The sequence below is a fragment of the Rattus norvegicus genome, unplaced genomic scaffold (genome assembly GCF_021556685.1).
Source record: "Rattus norvegicus strain SHRSP/BbbUtx unplaced genomic scaffold, alternate assembly SHRSP_T2T haplotype2-0000026, whole genome shotgun sequence".
Taxonomy (NCBI): Eukaryota; Metazoa; Chordata; class Mammalia; order Rodentia; family Muridae; genus Rattus; species Rattus norvegicus.
In genome coordinates this window covers 1,258,116-1,273,308 of record NW_028238785.1, presented here as the reverse complement: position 1 = coordinate 1,273,308, position 15,193 = coordinate 1,258,116, and the positions used below count along the sequence as shown (strand labels likewise).

The window sequence follows — 15,193 nt, the reverse complement described above, 5'->3', positions numbered from 1 at the left end:
TATTTTGTGCGTTTGGTGTTTTGACAATTATGTGACGGGAGGTGTTTCTTTTCTGGTCCAATCTATTTGGAGTTCTGTAGGCTTCTTGTATGTCTATGGGTATCTCTTTTTTTAGGTTAGGGAAGTTTTCTTCTATGATTTTGTTGAAGATATTTACTGGTCCTTTGAGCTGGGAGTCTTCACTCTCTTCTATACCTATTATCCTTAGGTTTGATCTTCTCATTGAGTCCTGGATTTCCTGTATGTTTTGGACCAGTAGCTTTTTCCGCTTTACATTATCTTTGACAGTTGAGTCAATGATTTCTATGGAATCTTCTGCTCCTGAGATTCTCTCTTCCATCTCTTGTATTCTGTTGGTGAAGTTTGTATCTACAGCTCCTTGTCTCTTCTTTTGGTTTTCTATATCCAGGGTTGTTTCCATGTGTTCTTTCTTGATTGCTTCTATTTCCATTTTTAATTCCTTCAACTGTTTGATTGTGTTTTCCTGGAATTCTTTCAGGGATTTTTGCGATTCCTCTCTGTACGCTTTTACTTGTTTATTAATGTTTTTCTGTGCTTCCCTAAGTGTGTTCATGTCTTTCTTGAAGTCCTCCAGCATCATGATCAAATATGATTTTGAAACTAGATCTTGCTTTTCTGGTGTGTTTGGATATTCCATGTTTGTTTTGGTGGGAGAATTGGGCTCCGATGATGGCATGTAGTCTTGGTTTCTGTTGCTTGGGTTCCTGCGCTTGCCTCTCGCCATCAGATTATCTCTAGTGTTACTTTGTTCTGCTATTTCTGACAGTGGCTAGACTGTCCTATATGCCTGTGTGTCAGGAGTGCTTCAGACCTGTTTTCCTGTTTTCTTTCAGTCAGTTATGGGGACAGAGTGTTCTGCTTTCGGGCGTGTAGTTTTTCCTCTCTACAGGTCTTCAGCTGTTCCTGTGGGCCTATGTCTTGAGTTCACTAGGCAGCTTTCTTGCAGCAGAAAATTTGGTCTTACCTGTGGTCCCGAGGCTCAGGTTCGCTCGTGGGGTGCTGCCCAGGGGCTCTCTGCAGCGGCAGCAACCAGGAAGACCTGTGCCGCCCCTTCCGGGAGCTTCAGTGCACCAGGGTTCCAGATGGTCTTTGGCTTTTTCCTCTGGCGTCCGAGATGTGTGTGCAGGGAGCAGTCTCTTCTGGTTTCCCAGGCTTGTCTGCCTCTCTGAAGGTTTAGCTCTCCCTCCCACGGGATTTGGGTGCAGAGAACTGTTTATCCGGTCTGTTTCCTTCAGGGTCCGGCGGTGTCTCTGGCAGGGGTCCTGCCGTTCCTGGGCCGGCTTTGACTTCTTTTAATATTAGCCAAGAAAACTTTATTCCTCCTCCTCCTCCTCCTCCTCCTCCTCCTCCTCCTCCTCCTCCTCCTCCTCCTCCTCCTCCTCCTCCTCCTCTTCTTCTTCTTCTTCTTCCTTCTTCTTCTTCTTCTTCTTCTTCTTCTTCTTCTTCTTCTTCTTCTTCTTCTTCTTCTTCTTCTTCTTCTTCTTCTTTCTTCTTCTTTCTTCTTCTTTCTTCTTCTTTCTTCTTCTTCTTCTAACTTCAAGTCGTCCAGGCAACTAACCCTCCCCATCCCTGGTCCATAGTGCAGAGCGGACCCTTTCATTTTTCTATCTAGTTATCTACATCGTGATCATCTATACCTTGTGGTATAGAGTGCCACTGGGCATGCAAAGCTTAATATTGTCAAATTGACAGGACGTACATTTTCCACAGAAGCAAATTTCTGGTAATGAGGTGAGAAAAGCCACCCTGTATGTAGGTTTTACCATTTCATGGGCTGCTGAGTCCTAGACTGAATAAAAAGGAGAAACCCAGCTGAGCACTAGCATTCATCTCTCCCTGCTCATGACTATAGACAGATTGTGATCAGCCTCCTCCTGGAAATGAAGTTTAAAAATACTACTACTACTACTACCACTACTACCACTACTACTACTACTACTACCACTACTATGACTACTACCACTACTACTAATACTACTACTACTACCACCACCACTACCACCACCACCACTACCACCACCACCACTACCACCACCACTACTACTACTACTACCACCACCACCACCACTACTACTACCACCACCACCACCACTACTACTACCACCACCACCACCACTATTACTACTACCACTACTCCTACTACCACCACCACCACCACTATTACTACTACCACTACTACTACTACCACCACCACCACCACTACTACTATGACTACTACTACCACTACTACCACCACCACCACCACCACTACTACCACCACCACCACCACTACTACCACCACCACCACCACTATTACTACTACTACCACCACCACCACCACTACTAGTACTACTACTACCACCACCACCACCACTATTACTACTACCACCACCACTACCACCACCACTACTACTACTATGACTACTACTACCACCACTACCACTACCACTACCACTACCACTACCACTACTACTACTACCACTACTATTACTACCACCACTACTACTATGACTACTACTACTACCACCACCACCACCACTACTACTACTACCACCACCATCACCACCACCACTACTACTATGACTACTACTACTACCACTACTACCACTACCACTACTACTACTACTAACAACAACAACAACAGCAAGGCCTTCATTCCACAGTTTGCTTTTGTCAGTTATTTGATCACAGCCAAAAAACAACTAATTAATACAGGAAGTACAATTTTTTTGATTTAATTGAGAGCTTCTAGATTGATTTTTGTATTCATATCAGCACATACTCCCTTGACATATAATATACAGTCTTTAGCATTTCAACCATGACTTATTATCTGCTATTTTTCTTGCTCATTATCTATGTATTTAAATTCTTTATTTGGGGATTACAACCCCTGTCTTGTTTGCTACTATTTTAAAATATAGAAAACAGTGTTTAACCTATGGTCTTTCTCTTTACTCAAAAGGTAGCTATGAAATAAATAAGTTGATTCAATGAAACATTATTTATAAGTTTGGCATGCTTCCTAATGAGGCAGAGCTTCAACGTTCTTTGTGTGTTTTTTTTTTTTTTTGAGTATTTCTTATATACATTTCAAGTGTTATTCCCTTTCCCGGTTTCCGGGCAAACATCCCCCTCCCCCCTCCACTTCCTTATGGGTGTTCCCCTCCCAACCCTCCCCCCATTGCCGCCATCCCCCCACCACTCTAGTTCACTGGGGGTTCAGTCTTAGCAGGACCCAGGGCTTCCCCTTCCACTGGTGCTCTTACTAGGATATTCATTGCTACCTATGGGATCAGAGTCCAGGGTCAGTCCATGTATAGTCTTTAGGTAGTGGCTTAGTCCCTGGAAGCTCTGGTTGCTTGGCATTGTTGTACATATGGGGTCTTGAGCCCCTTCAAGCTCTTCCAGTTCTTTCTCTGATTCCTTCAACGGGGGACCTATTCTCAGTTCAGTGGTTTGCTGCTGGCATTCGCCTCTGTATTTGCTGTATTCTGGCTGTGTTTCTCAGGAGCGATCTACATCCGGCTCCTGTCGGTCTGCACTTCTTTGCTTCATCCATCTTGTCTAATTGGGTGGCTGTATATGTATGGGCCACATGTGGGGCAGGCTCTGAATGGGTGTTCCTTCTGTCTCTGTTTTAATCTTTGCCTCTCCCTTCCCTGCCAAGGGTATTCTTTTTCCTCATTTAAAGAAGGAGTGAAGCATTCACATTTTGATCATCGGTCTTGAGTTTCGTTTGTTCGAGGGATCTAGGGTAATTCAAGCATTTGGGCTAATAGCCACTTATCAATGAGTGCATACCATGTATGTCTTTCTGTGATTGGGTTAGCTCACTCAGGATGATATTTTCCAGTTCCAACCATTTGCCTACGAATTTCAAAAACTCGTTGTTTTTGATAGCTGAGTAATATTCCATTGTGTAGATGTACCACATTTTCTGTATCCATTCCTCTGTTGAAGGGCATCTGGGTTCTTTCCATTTTCTGGCTATTATAAATAAGGCTGCGATGAACATAGTGGAGCACGTGTCTCTTTTATATGTTGAGGCATCTTTTGGGTATATGCCCAAGAGAGGTATAGCTGGATCCTCAGGCAGTTCAATGTCCAATTTTCTGAGGAACCTCCAGACTGATTTCCAGAATGGTTTTACCAGTCTGCAATCCCACCAACAATGGAGGAGTGTTCCTCTTTCTCCACATCCTCGCCAGCATCTGCTGTCACCTGAGTTTTTGATCTTAGCCATTCTCACTGGTGTGAGGTGAAATCTCAGGGTTGTTTTGATTTGCATTTCCCTTATGACTAAAGATGTTGAACATTTCTTTAGGTGTTTCTCAGCCATTCGGCATTCCTCAGCTGTGAATTCTTTGTTTAGCTCTGAACCCCATTTTTTAATAGGGTTATTTGTTTCCCTGCGGTCTAACTTCTTGAGTTCTTTGTATATTTTGGATATAAGGCCTCTATCTGTTGTAGGATTGGTAAAGATCTTTTCCCAATCTGTTGGTTGCCGTTTTGTCCTAACCACAGTGTCCTTTGCCTTACAGAAGCTTTGCAGTTTTATGAGATCCCATTTGTCGATTCTTGATCTTAGAGCATAAGCCATTGGTGTTTTGTTCAGGAAATTTTTTCCAGTGCCCATGTGTTCCAGATGCTTCCCTAGTTTTTCTTCTATTAGTTTGAGTGTGTCTGGTTTGATGTGGAGGTCCTTGATCCACTTGGACTTAAGCTTTGTACAGGGTGATAAGCATGGATCGATCTGCATTCTTCTACATGTTGCCCTCCAGTTGAACCAGCACCATTTGCTGAAAATGCTATCTTTTTTCCATTGGATGGTTTTGGCTCCTTTGTCAAAAATCAAGTGACCATAGGTGTGTGGGTTCATTTCTGGGTCTTCAATTCTATTCCATTGGTCTACCTGTCTGTCTCTGTACCAATACCATGCAGTTTTTATCACTATTGCTCTGTAATACTGCTTGAGTTCAGGGATAGTGATTCCCCCTGAAGTCCTTTTATTGTTGAGGATAGCTTTAGCTATTCTGGGTTTTTTGTTATTCCAGATGAATTTGCAAATTGTTCTGTCTAACTCTTTGAAGAATTGGATTGGTATTTTGATGGGGATTGCATTGAATCTGTAGATTGCTTTTGGTAAAATGGCCATTTTTACTATATTAATCCTGCCAATCCATGAGCATGGGAGATCTTTCCATCTTCTGAGGTCTTCTTCAATTTCTTTCCTCAGTGTCTTGAAGTTCTTATTGTACAGATCTTTTACTTGCTTGGTTAAAGTCACACCGAGGTACTTTATATTATTTGGGTCTATTATGAAGGGTGTCGTTTCCCTAATTTCTCTCTCGGCTTGTTTCTCTTTTGTATAGAGGAAGGCAACTGATTTATTTGAGTTAATTTTATACCCAGCCACGTTGCTGAAGTTGTTTATCAGCTTTAGTAGTTCACTGGTGGAACTTTTGGGATCACTTAAATATACTATCATGTCATCTGCAAATAGTGATATTTTGACCTCTTCTTTTCCGATCTGTATCCCCTTGATCTCCTTTTGTTGTCTGATTGCTCTGGCTAGAACTTCAAGAACTATATTGAATAAGTAGGGAGAGAGTGGGCAGCCTTGTCTAGTCCCTGATTTTAGTGGGATTGCTTCAAGTTTCTCTCCATTTAGTTTAATGTTAGCAACTGGTTTGCTGTATATGGCTTTTACTATGTTTCGGTATGGGCCTTGAATTCCTATTCTTTCCAGGACTTTTATCATGAAGGGGTGTTGAATTTTGTCAAATGCTTTCTCAGCATCTAATGAAATGATCATGTGGTTCTGTTCTTTCAGTTTGTTTATATGATGGATCACGTTGATGGTTTTCCGTATATTAAACCATCCCTGCATGCCTGGGATGAAGCCTACTTGATCATGGAGGATGATTGTTTTGATGTGCTCTTGAATTCGGTTTGCCAGAATTTTATTGAGTATTTTTGCGTCGATATTCATAAGGGAAATTGGTCTGAAGTTCTCTTTCTTTGTTGTGTCTTTGTGTGGTTTAGGTATAAGAGTAATTGTGGCTTCGTAGAAGGAATTCGGTAGGGCTCCATCTGTTTCAATTTTGTGGAATAGTTTGGATAATATTGGTATGAGGTCTTCTATGAAGTTTTGATAGAATTCTGCACTAAACCCGTCTGGACCTGGGCTCTTTTTGGTTGGGAGACCTTTAATGACTGCTTCTATTTCCTTAGGAGTTATGGGGTTGTTTAACTGGTTTATCTGTTCCTGATTTAACTTCGATACCTGGTATCTGTCTAGGAAATTGTCCATTTCCTGAAGATTTTCAAGTTTTGTTGAATATAGGCTTTTATAGTAAGATCTGATGATTTTTTGAATTTCCTCTGAATCTGTAGTTATGTCTCCCTTTTCATTTCTGATTTTGTTAATTTGGACGCACTTTCTGTGTCCTCTCGTTAGTCTGGCTAAGGGTTTCTCTATCTTGTTGATTTTCTCAAAGAACCAACTTTTGGTTCTGTTGATTCTTTCTATGGTCCTTTTTGTTTCTACTTGGTTGATTTCAGCTCTGAGTTTGATTATTTCCTGCCTTCTACTCCTCCTGGGTGTATTTGCGTCTTTTTGTTCTAGAGCTTTTAGGTGTGCTGTCAATCTGCTGACATATGCTCTTTCCTGTTTCTTTCTGCAGGCACTCAGCGCTATGAGTTTTCCTCTTAGCACAGCTTTCATTGTGTCCCATAAGTTTGGGTATGTTGTATCTTCATTTTCATTAAATTCTAAAAAGTTTTTAATTTCTTTCTTTATTTCTTCCTTGACCAGGTTATCATTGAGTAGAGCATTGTTCAATTTCCACGTATATGTGGGCATTCTTCCCTTATTGTTATTGAAGACCAGTTTTAGGCCGTGGTGGTCCGATAGCACGCATGGGATTATTTCTATCTTTCTGTACCTGTTGAGGCCCGTTTTTTGACCAATTATATGGTCAATTTTGGAGAAAGTACCATGAGGAGCTGAGAAGAAGGTATATCCTTTTGCTTTAGGATAGAATGTTCTATAAATATCCGTTAAGTCCATTTGGCTCATGACTTCTCTTAGTCTGTCGACATCACTGTTTAATTTCTGTTTCCATGATCTGTCCATTGATGAGAGTGGGGTGTTGAAATCTCCCACTATTATTGTGTGAGGTGCAATGTGTGTTTTGAGCTTTAGTAAGGTTTCTTTTACGTATGTAGGTGCCCTTGTATTTGGGGCATAGATATTTAGGATTGAGAGTTCATCTTGGTGGATTTTTCCTTTGATGAATATGAAGTGTCCTTCCTTATCTTTTTTGATGACTTTTAGTTGGAAATTGATTTTATTTGATATTAGAATGGCTACTCCAGCTTGCTTCTTCTGACCATTTGCTTGGAAAGTTGTTTTCCAGCCTTTCACTCTGAGGTAGTGTCTGTCTTTGTCTCTGAGGTGTGTTTCCTGTAGGCATCAGAATGCAGGGTCCTCGTTGCGTGTCCAGTTTGTTAATCTATGTCTTTTTATTGGGGAGTTGAGGCCATTGATATTGAGAGATATTAAGGAATAGTGATTATTGCTTCCCGTTATATTCATATTTGGATGTGATGTTATGTTTGTGTGCTTTCATTCTCTTTGTTTTGTTGCCAAGACGATTAGTTTCTTGCTTCTTCTAGGGTATAGCTTGCCTCCTTATGTTGGGCTTTACTATTTATTATCCTTTGTAGTTCTGGATTTGTGGAAAGATATTGTGTAAATTTGGTTTTGTCATGGAATATCTTGGTTTCTCCATCAATGTTAATTGAGAGTTTTGCTGGATACAGTAACCTGGGCTGGCATTTGTGTTCTCTTAGGGTCTGTATGACATCAGTCCAGGATCTTCTGGCCTTCATAGTTTCTGGCGAGAAGTCTGGTGTGATTCTGATAGGTCTCCCTTTATATGTTACTTGACCTTTTTCCCTTACCGCTTTTAATATTCTTTCTTTATTTTGTGCGTTTGGTGTTTTGACAATTATGTGACGGGAGGTGTTTCTTTTCTGGTCCAATCTATTTGGAGTTCTGTAGGCTTCTTGTATGTCTATGGGTATCTCTTTTTTTAGGTTAGGGAAGTTTTCTTCTATGATTTTGTTGAAGATATTTACTGGTCCTTTGAGCTGGGAGTCTTCACTCTCTTCTATACCTATTATCCTTGGGTTTGATCTTCTCATTGAGTCCTGGATTTCCTGTATGTTTTGGACCAGTAGCTTTTTCTCCTTTACATTATCTTTGACAGTTGAGTCGATGATTTCTATGGAATCTTCTGCTCCCGAGATTCTCTCTTCCATCTCTTGTATTCTGTTGGTGAAGCTTGTATCTACAGCTCCTTGTCTCTTCTTTTGGTTTTCTATATCCATGGTTGTTTCCATGTGTTCTTTCTTGATTGCTTCTATTTCCATTTTTAATTCCTTCAACTGTTTGATTGTGTTTTCCTGGAATTCTTTGAGGGATTTTTGTGTCTCCTCTCTATGGGCTTCTACTTGTTTATTTATGTTTTCCTGGAATTCTTTCAGGGATTTTTGCGATTCTTTCAGGCATTTTTGCGATTCCTCTCTGTAGGCTTCTACTTGTTCTCTAAGGGAGTTCTTCACGTCTTTCTTGAAGTCCTCCAGCATCATGATCAAAAATGATTTTGGAACTAGATCTTGCTTTTCTGGTGTGTTTGGATATTCCATGTTTGTTTTGATGGGAGAATTGGGCTCCGATGGTGCCATGTAGTCTTGGTTTCTGTTGCTTGGGTTCCTGCGCTTGCCTCTCGCCATCAGATTATCTCTAGTGTTACTTTGTTCTGCTATTTCTGACAGTGGCTAGACTGTCCTATAAGTCTCTGTGTCAGGAGTGCTGTAGACCTGTTTTCCTCTCTTTCAGTCAGTTATGGGGACAGAGTGTTCTGCTTTCCGGCGTGTGGTTTTTCCTCTCTACAGGTCTTCAGCTGTTCCTGTGGGCCTGTGTCTTGAGTTCACTAGGCAGCTTTCTTGCAGCAGAAAAGTTGGTCTTACCTGTGGTCCCAAGGATCAAGTTCGCTCCTGGGGTGCTACCCACGGGCTCTCTGCAGCGGCAGCAACCAGGAATACCTGTGCCGCCGTTTCTGGGAGCTTCAGTGCACCAGGGTTCCAGATGGTCTTTGGCTTTTTCCTCTGGCGTCCGAGATGTGTGTGCAGAAAGCAGTCTCTTCTGGTTTCCCAGGCTTGTCTGCCTCTCTGAAGGTTCAGCTCTCCCTCCCACGGGATTTGGGTGCAGAGAACTGTTTATCCTGTCTGTTTCCTTCTGGTTCTGGTGATGTCTCAGGCACAGGGTTCCTGCCGCTCCTGGGCCCTCCCCCACGGGAGCCCAGAAGCCTTATACAGTTTCCTCTTGGGCCAGGGATGTGGGCAGGGGTGGGCAGTGTTGGTGGTCTCTTCTGCTCTGCAGCCTCAGGAGTGCCCACCTGACCAGGCGGTTGGGTCTCTCTCTCACAGGGTCTGGGGGCAGAGAGCTGCTACGGGCCGGGATCCGCGGGTGTGGGACTTCCGGTAAACACAGAACGTGCCCGGTTCTACAGGAATTCTGCTTCCGTGTGTCCCAAGCTCACCAGGCAGCTTTCTTGCAGCAGAAAAGTTGGTCTTACCTGTGGTCCCGGGGCTCAAGTTCGCTCGTGGGGTGCTGCCCACGGGCTCTCTGCAGCGGCAGCAACCAGCCTTTGTGTGGTTTTTGAATCTTACGTAATTTAATTGTATTATTTCCTGCTGTCAGAGTGAATAGTAGTCATTCATAACCTCGAGCAAAATTGAATCTAGAAAGTTTAGCAACATCGTAACTAAGAGGAAGCTTAATGGAGAGACTGGTATGGAGACCATTGACTTTCTCTGAGGCAGTAGAGTGTGAGAGGAAAACAGTGGGGAGTACTTTAGGGGATAGAGCCAATAGCAGGAAGATTGTAGACTTTTATTTGGTTATAAATTTTGTTATGATCTTTGATATTGATTTTCTGTGCTTATTCTATCACTGGCATGGCATTTAGTGAACCCGATGGTTGCTTTGTTGATTTGACTAAAGTTGTTTCCCTCCTGACAAAATGCTAGAGGGACAGGCTTATAGCACAATAAATGATGTTTCCAAGACCATGCTTACATGAAAGGTTGCTACTGGGGAATCTTGAGATAAGTTCTGCTCCAGGGGCTGCACAGCAAATCATAGAATAATTGCCAGCACTGTGACTATCCCTCTACTGGGAGACTTCCAACTCATCGCTGTAGACACTGTTTACTACAGTGATGGTTTGGTTTTTCACTCTTGCTTTTGACATCCTCTCAGTTTGTGCATATTTGAAAATAATGAAGCAGTGTTCAATTATCTTACCAGTCATTAATAAGATCATGGAGATTTTGACCAGCATAATTTCTAAAGAATTCAAATAGTTCTTTTCTTTAAAAAAAATCTGTTTGTTAGTATTTGATTACAGTATAATAATCCTAAAAACAGAAACAAGGCAAAAACAATATTTCTCAATGTAAAATCTTACTTAATATCAATAGTTTTTATAACTTAGATAATTTTAATTCTTATATGAGATTAGTCAGAATTTTAGGATTAGGTTAAGAAACTATTTAAAATCTTTGAAATTCCAAGTTTTAAAGTTACTATAGCAATGGATAACACATGGGTCAAAGGTCTTTAATATTTTGAAACTCGTAAAATCCTTTGAAAATTTGATAAAGTATTAATTGTATCTCATTGTATGTGTCAAAATCTATAGCAACAGCAAAGTCTGCTTAACCTACTCAGGGATTCCGTGCTAATTTCATGTAAAATAGGTTTGCTTTATAAATGTTTCGTTCCTAGTCACCTGTGGAACATTTACTTAACAATATAACCTATTTTATTCAATACTTTTAATGTGAAAGAGAATCACAGCAGCCTAACAGTGTTCCTAGTTACCGGATACTGAGTTCAATTTCCTGCTACATGATTTCATATAGCATGCATCCCAGTTAAAAGTACAAATGACTTTTAAAAATCTTAGGTACTCTATGAAACTTAATTATGAATACTTAATTAACAAGGCCAGTCACTTAACCCACATTGCTATGTCTGTGTAGGGGTTGGTCAATGCTGATATACTGCAATGTAGAGAGTTCTGTTTTGTCAGACGGTTGTAAAGTCAATAGAGGCAAAAGGAAAGACAGTACCAATGTCCTTGGGTGACACGGAACACTTTTGGGACACGTGGAGTCTTGTTAGGGCAGTGGAATTGGAGGAAGCCAAAGATAAGAGGCTTTCTAAGGGGGCTCTTAGATTAGTGACTGGGCTATTCTGAATGATGTGTTAGGGGCAGAGAGTGACAAAAGAGAGGAAGATGGTTTACTGTGCTCTTTTAGTAGCCTGGTGCATGGTGAGGATGGCTTGAGGCATGGAGAAACGTCAATGGATAGGACTTGGGGTTGACTGGCTGAAGACAATGGTGAGGGAGTAGTCAATAGAGTACCATCATTCTGCTCTGGGTGGATGTGTGAGCAGCTCAGACGTTTTGAGATTTTTCAGGTAAAAGAGTAGGGAGGCAAAAAAAAATGAAGTAGAATACAGATTTCAACACTGAGTTTGAAATGCCTGTTAGAAATCTTTGAGGTAACTAGATATCCATTGGGAGTGTGGATCTAGCGCTCGGAAGGGAACCTGGCCTGTAGGAGAGGATGAAATATTCTTTGATCTTAAATTCCTTTCAAAGTACCTCTCCACAAAAGTTACTTATTTTGCTAATTCTTCTTCCCTTGTCTCTAATAAAGTGTTTCCCCCACTTAGCATGGTTCCCTTGCTTCAGTCAAGTCACTGTTCCTAGCTTCTTTATCAAACAGCTGCCCTGTTGTCCCTTATCTGAAAAACTCTCACTCTGGAAGCTGTCCCCATGCCACCTAATGTACATAACTGTTTCAAAATAGTCAGCTTTGAAATCATATACACATAAGCAGCAAAACTACTCTGCTGGCTATATGTGTATATAACGATATTAAAGAAGACACTATCAGTTTGAGAGGAAGTGAGGAGGCATGGAATGGGTTGGAATGAAGGCACCTGACAGTGGGGAGAACTTATATAATTATATGCTAATTAAAATATATATTTAAAAAACTTTCACTTTGAAAAAGAACGTGGTCTTCAGAATACTCTATGAATTTATCAGAAACAAAGCCAAAACCTTTGCCACAGTTATTCCTAGAAATGTTGCAGTCTGCTGACCTAGCCTAACCTCTTTCTTTGAGTTTAGATGATCAAGGATGTTCTAATTTTCTTATATCTCTTGCTGCTGTTTTCATATTTATGGTATAGATCTATTTGCCTTTGACTTGGATCCATCTCAAACTTTCTTTTACAGGATTCTTTCTGTACTGTATATACCTTCTTAGAACAATGATGTCTATTACCATGACTCCAATTACCACCAATTGTAAAATTTATGGGAGTGAGCAGGACACAGAAACAGCACTGTTGGCTGAGAGACTACTTTAGAATGTTTAGGGCAAAAGAAATTCCCCTGATCCTACTGTGCGATTATACACTTCTATTTAGTTATTCAAAAAACATGCATTAGTTTCTAAATAAGTCATATGAAAGTTCTGGGTCTTGTAAGTCCATTTAATGGACATCTAAGATTCCTATTCTTAAAGAATTATATTCTACCAGGATAATAACTTAATAAAAAATTATGAAGTAGATACCAAATCAAGGAAAGGGACAGCGTCTTCCTCATCTTGGCATGGCTAAGAGTGTCAGTAACGTTTTATTGGCTGAAAAAATTGATATCAGAATCACAACTGGTGTTTCCTGCCTTTGTCGCTTGCATATTTACATGTATGCTTATGTATATAAACATAAGGTGGATATTTAGAATGTTTTATTTTATTTCACTTCATTATTTTAAATTTTATTTCATGGATTTAGTCATTTAAGTATGTGTTCCTCCTTACTTTATGAGGTTTCGGAATAAAGACTCTCTTGGATATTGCCATATGTCAGTGTTTACACAGGGTTAGATCAGCAGACCAGCTAGATATTTCCTCACAGGGGCTAGCACATCACTTTCCAAGAGCTGAATAAAAGCAACACAAAAGCGTTCACTGAGAGAGAGACAGGGTTAAGAAAACATACCAGCCTTCGAAGTTCTCTGAAAAAGTCCTGAGCTGCCCAGAGCATGATAAACAAGCAAACAGAGCCTGTACTTGCTGGCTGCAAAAGGATACATGGGTAGTAAACAGGGAAGGGGCTGCTCTTGCTAATAGAGAAACCACATCCCTCTCAGTGTCATCATGCCAGTGACCAGTGACATGATAGAATCAAACAAAAGACAGACTGAAGCATCCAGGGAGCTAGCATAGACTTGTCCATTATGTTAATATGAATTGGAATATTTTAATCAATAATTTATGTTAACTTTTGTATCATAGCGTTAGAGAATTTAATTAGCATTTTCTCATATATTCTGTATTAGTTACTTTTTTCAGTATTGCCGAATACGTGACAAAAAGCGATGTAAAGCGGAACGGTCTACTTTGGCTCGCAGTTCACAAGGCTACAGTCTGTTACAGCAGGAAAGGTGTCCTAGTTTGTTTTTATTCGATTTGATATAATACCAGGATCAAAGGCAACTTGCGTTGCTTATATCGTTTTGTTTGCATAGCATGGTCTCGGTCTATCAGGAAGGAAGGCAGGGAAGGGATTTGTCAGGAACTGAAGCAGAAGCCCTGGAGTAATGCATACAGCCTTTGCCTCGATGGCTTGTTCAGCTTGTTTGGTCATAAGACTCAGGATTACTTGACCAGAGGTGGTTGTACTCCTAGTAGGCTGGGCTGTCCTGCATAAATAGTTAATTAAGAAAATGTCCCAGGTACAGTTCTGGGTTAATATTTTTGAGATGGGTGGTTGGCCCCATCCCTCAACCAGGGGCTGTGCCTAACCTCTGGATGTAGACTCTACATGCTCTCTCTTCCCTTTGTTGGGTCTTGGCTAATGTCATCCTCACTGGGTCCTGGAAGCCTCTCGCTTTCCTGGCATCTGGGACTTTCTAGCGGTTATGCCCAGTTCCCCATTCCCCAATACTATAAACCTCCATTCAATTTCCGGACCCTCTGTACATCTCTCCTATCTCCTCCCATACCTGATCCTGCCTCCCTTTTCTCTCTCTGTCCTCTTTCCCTCCCAGATCCCTCCCTCCCTCTACTGCCCATGATTATTTTGTTCCCCTTTCTAAGGAGGACTGAAGCATCTACTCCTTGGTCTTCTTTTTTTTCTTGAGCTTTCTATGGTCTGTGAGTTATATTGTAGGCATTCTGAGCTTTTCCCCTAATGTTCATTTATTGGTGAGTGCACACCATGTGTGATCTTTTGTGACTGGGTTCCCTCACTCAGGATGATATTTTCAAGTTGCATCCATTTGCCTGCAAGTTTCATGAAGTCATTGTTTTTAATGGCTAAGTAGTTTCCAGCTTTTTGCTATTATAAATAAGGCTGCTTTGAACATAGTAGAGCATGCGTCCTTGTTATATGTTGGAGTATCTTTTGGGTGTATGCCCAGGAGAGGTATAACTGTGTACCTAGGTAGTGCTATGTCTCATTTTCTGAGGAACTGCCAGATTGGTGTCCAGAGTGGTTGTACCAGTTTGCAATCCCACTAGCAGAAATATTAATGTAGAATTGCTCCTTTCTAAAGGAAATGCAGGGACAAAGAGTAGAGCAGAGAATGAAGGAAAGGGCATCCAGAGACTGCCCCACCTAGGGATCCATTCCATCCACTGACACCAAACCCAGACACTATTGCTGATGCTAAGAGGTACATGCTGACAGGAGCCTGATATAGCTGTCCCCTGAGAGGCTCTGCCAGAGCATGACCAATACAGAGGCAGATGCTCACAGCCAGCCATCAGACTGAGCACTGGGACCCCAATGAAGGAATTAGGAGGACAGAAGGAGCTAGAGGGGATTGAAACCCCATAGGAAGAACAACAATATCAACCAACTAGACCTTCCAGAGCTCCCAGGGACTAAACCACCAACCAAAGAGTACACATAGAGGGACCCATGATTCCAGCTGCATATGTAGCAGAGGAGTGCCTTATCTTGTATTAATGGGAGTGGGGGCCTTTGATCCGATGGCTCGATGGAGGCTCGATGCCCCAGTGT

General features: G+C 41.4%; 1 protein-coding gene across 1 annotated transcript in view; it reads left to right on the top strand.

Annotated features, from left to right (window-relative positions):
* LOC134483549 (IQ domain-containing protein M-like) overlaps positions 1-15,193 on the top strand; it is a 99,000-nt gene that overhangs the window by 11,332 nt on the left and 72,475 nt on the right. The gene's annotated exons all lie outside the window — the stretch shown is intronic.